Raw genomic sequence first — 4,553 nt, 5'->3', positions numbered from 1 at the left:
CACCGCCGCTGCCTTGTCGCTGTCGCGCCGACGTCGCCCGGAGCCGCCGCCGCCGCCCGCTGCCCGCACCGTCGCTGCCCCACGCTGCGGTACCCCTCGCCGGAGCCCCGCCATGCCGGACCTCGCCGAGGTTAGTGCCGTTTGGTTTTTTAGAAAACCGGATCGGTTTTCGTTAGAAAACCCTAGTTGTTTTTTTCGGTTCGTCGGTTTTTCTTTTTAGCGGACGTTCGTTCGGACGTTCGTTTTAACGAACGGTTTTGGCCCATTACTTACAGATAACGAACGCTCGTTCGTTAGCCTGTTCGTCAGTTTTCTTTTATCGGATTAATCCCCGATTATTTCTGATCACGATTTCTGATCCGATTTTCATTTTAGTTTTTATTTTCACTCATTAGTCGGAATCAGGCGATTCAAGCGCCTAGATCTTCGTCTCGAGACCCTCTTTTCGTTTAACCAACTTGCACAAGTTTTTGCTACTGTAAAATTTGACCTAGGTCCAGATTAGTAAACGGATCTTGTTTCTTTCACCGTTTGAGTTTCGTTGCTTCGTTTGATTTGATTCTTTTTGCAAACCGGAGTTCTTAAGTTGAACTTTCTGGTTAGATCTTCTTATTTGAGTTTTACCCGTGTTCCTTTGTTTGATTGCTTATGTATGCTATTGTTTGTTTGCGATAGAATTCCCGAAGTGCGAAGCATGCTATTTGGAGTCTCTAGGATTCGCGGATCATCAGCAAGGCAAGTAACACTTTGATCATACCCCTTTATCACCTAGTTTTATTCACTAGTTCTAATCCTCAAACATTTCATGGTTAGAATGTCATTAACATGTGGGTTGGGAAGTAGTTGATGAGGTAGAACCTATTACCCTGTTGCGTTCAAACCCTTGGGAGTTACTTCTATGCGTTGCTTATATTGCTTTGCTATGCTCGTAGACGTGGTTTGGGTGAGTGAAATCCATGACAGATGTGAGATTGTTAGTTAATGGTTCAACTTAAGGTGGAAACTTAAATACACATCTGGGTGGATTGAGGCACCTGGAGTACCAAGTGTTGCCTGTTTTTTTTGGAAATCCCAGAGTACCCGTGTGATCTTCCTATGGACCGCCACCTAGGCTCAAAGGGAAATGAGATGATTCTGGCTAGAAACTTCCGTGTGCAGCCACAAGCTATTATGGGCTCTACCATAGTTGAGTAAGTTACGTGAAGCTCTTGAAGAGGTGGATCAGCAGGTAGTGGTTTTGTAGGTTTGGTATGGTTTGCCCGGAGTAGAGAGTTAATGTTTCTGAAAGACTATGTCTTGGTCATCCGTTTCTCAAACACCCTGTAGTGCGAGAAAACCAACGGAGGAGATCGAGTCTTTTGGGGAAAAGTGTGCAAACCTCTGCAGAGTGTATAAACTAATCATGGTTAGCCGTGTCCCCGGTTATGGACAATCTTGAGTATCTAGTACTTGGATTATCTTAAGTATCTCATCACCCTAAAAATAATATTGTTGGGTTGTTAATCACCTTAATTGGGATTGAGTTGGAGGAACCTTCTCAATGATGTTTCAACTACCATGATAGTTAAAATTAAAATCTATTCCTTTGTTGTAGGGAACAATTGGCTTTTCGCAAAACTATAACCATAGAGCTTTCCACTAGCCAAGTATGCATGTAGTGATAGAATTATTCTGTTTCTGCTCTACTGTGTTATTTTGCCAGCATATTCCATGTGCTGAACCGTTTTCAGGCTGCAACGTATTATGTTGCAGACTTTTCAGACGAGGAGTAATGTTCGTTAGGTCGTTGCCGTGCAGCTCAGCTATGCCGTTGGATTTGATGGACTCCCTTTATCTTCCAAGCCTTCCGTTGTTATCGTATTAGATGGCCTTAAGCCATATTTATTGTAATAAGTTCTCTTTGGAGACATTCTATGTAATAAGTGTGTGATTGCTACTCTGTTATAAATCCTCGAGTACTGTGTGTCAGCATTACCGATCCAGGGATGACACTGAAGCATAGATACTTGACCGTTTGAGGTCGGGTCGGTACAGTAGTGCTTGTCAGGCAGGAAAACAAGTTGGACGAAGTCACCCCGTGAATAACATCATGACCACGAGAAGACTGCTCGAGCTACTTCACATGGATCTCTTTGGTCCCAATGCCTACAAGAGTCTCGGTGGCAACTCATTTGGTCTAGTCATAGTCGATGATTTTTCAAGATTTACGTGGGTGTTCTTTGTTGATGATAAATCGCAGGTCCAAAAGATCTTCAAAAACTTTGCTAGGAAGGCCCAAAATCAATTTGACCTGAAGATCAAGAAGGTTCGAAGCGACAATAGAACAGAGTTCAAGAACGCAAATGTCGATACCTTTCTTGACGAAGAGGGGATTTCACACGAGTTCTCGGCTACATACACACCTCAACAAAATGGAGTTGTTGAGAGGAAGAACCGGACTCGTATTGAGATGCCAAGAATGATGCTTGATGATTACAAGACTCCAAAACACTTTTGGGCGGAAGCGGTTGAGACAGCTTGTTATGCAACAAATCGCTTGTATCTTCACAAGCTACTCGGCAAGACGGCATACATGCTCCTCACCGGTAATAAACCCCAAGTTGGATACTTTCGAGTATTCGGCTCAAAGATCTACATTCTAGATAAGAATCGCCGTTCTAAATTTTCTCCTAAATCTCATGAAGGTTTCCTACTTGGTTCTGGCTCAAACTCTCACACTTACCGTGTCTACAACAATTTCACCCGAAAGATTGAAGAGACGGTAGATGTGAAGTTTGATGAATCTAACGGCTCGCAAGTAGAGCAATTGCCAATTGATGTAGGAGACAAAGACCCTTCGGAAGCAATCCAAGACTTGTCTATTAGCCAGATTCGTCCAATGGAGGTGAAGGAGAGTACCTCGTCCGTCCAAGTGGAAGCTTCCACCTCACGACAAGGTGAACCAAGAGTTGATACGGAAACATCCACAAGTGGGACACACCAAGACGAAGAAAATGAGGAAGTACACCAAGATGAACATCAACAACCTCCTTCTCCACTACGACAAGAGAACGACAACGTCAACAATGAAGAAGGCCAAGAAGAAGAACAAGATGAAGAGGATGTTCCACCCCGAGCCAAGCAAAAGCTCCAACGAGTTCGAGCAAGAGTTGCCAAAGACCATCCCATCGAGCAAATCTACAATGATATCCAAACCGGGAGAATCACTCGCTCTAAAACTCATTTGGCTAATTTTTGTGAACATTATTCATTCATCTCAAGCATTGAACCTATGAAGGTTGAAGAAGCATTAGAAGATCCAGATTGGATAAACGCCATGCATGAAGAGCTACACAACTTTGAGAGAAATCAAGTGTGGACATTGGTCTGGGTGTTTCGCAACAAGCAAGATGAAGATGGTCAAGTCGTCCGCAACAAAGCACGTCTAGTGGTCCAAGGCTACACTCAAGTCGAAGGTATGGACTATGGTGAGACATACGCTCCCGTTGCTAGACTTGAGTCCATTCGCATCTTACTTGCTTATGCTAATCACCATGATATCACCTTGTACCAAATGGACATTAAAAGTGCTTTTTTAAATGGTGAAATTGAGGAGGAAGTTTATGTTAAGCAACCTCCCGGCTTTGTCAATCCTAAGAAACCTAATCATGTTTACAAACTTCACAAAGCTCTTTATGGTCTTAAACAAGATCCTAGAGCATGGTATAAATGCTTGACCAAGTTCCTTATTGAAAAAGGCTTTGAAATTGGAAAAATAGATTCTACTCTTTTTACTAAAAGGGTTAATGGAGAACTATTTGTGTGCCAAATTTATGTTGATGATATAATATTTGGTTTGACTAACTCTTACTTTAGTGAGAAGTTTGGAAAGCTAATGTCAAAGGTTTGAGATGTCTATGATGAGTGAACTCAAATTCTTTCTTGGTTTGCAAATCTAACAAACTAAGGAAGGTACCTTTGTCTCTCAAACAAAGTACACCAAGGACTTATTCAAGAAGTTCAACATGCAAGAATGCAAAGGTATGACTACACCCATGCCTACTAGTGGACATCTTGATTTGACCAAAGGTGGTGAACCGGTTGATCAAAAGGTTTACCGCTCCATGATTGGCTCATTGTTATATCTATGTGCCTCTCGTCCCGATATTATGCTAAGTGTGTGCATGTGTGCACGATATCAAGCGGATCCTAAAGAATGTCATCTTAAGGCTGTGAAAAGGATAGTGAGATACTTAATACACACACCAAATTTTGGCATTTGGTATCCTAAGAGGTCTTCTTTTGATCTTGTTGGTTACTCCGATTCGGACTATGCCGGAGACAAGGTTGATAGAAAGTCCACTTCGGGTACTTATCAATTTATTGGTAGATCTCTTGTGTCTTGGTCTTCCAAGAAACAAAACTCGGTATCCTTATCCACCACCGAAGTGGAATACATTACCACTGGTTCATGTTGTGCTCAATTACTTTGGATGACCCAAACTCTTAAAGATTATGGGATATATGTGAAACATGTTCCTTTGCTTTGTGACAATGAAAGTGCTATCAAGATT

This window comes from Triticum dicoccoides, chromosome 6A (assembly GCF_002162155.2).
Source record: "Triticum dicoccoides isolate Atlit2015 ecotype Zavitan chromosome 6A, WEW_v2.0, whole genome shotgun sequence".
In the NCBI taxonomy this organism is placed as follows: Eukaryota; Viridiplantae; Streptophyta; class Magnoliopsida; order Poales; family Poaceae; genus Triticum; species Triticum dicoccoides.
The sequence above is the reverse complement of the archived record's forward strand: the minus strand, read 5'-3'. Positions refer to the sequence as shown.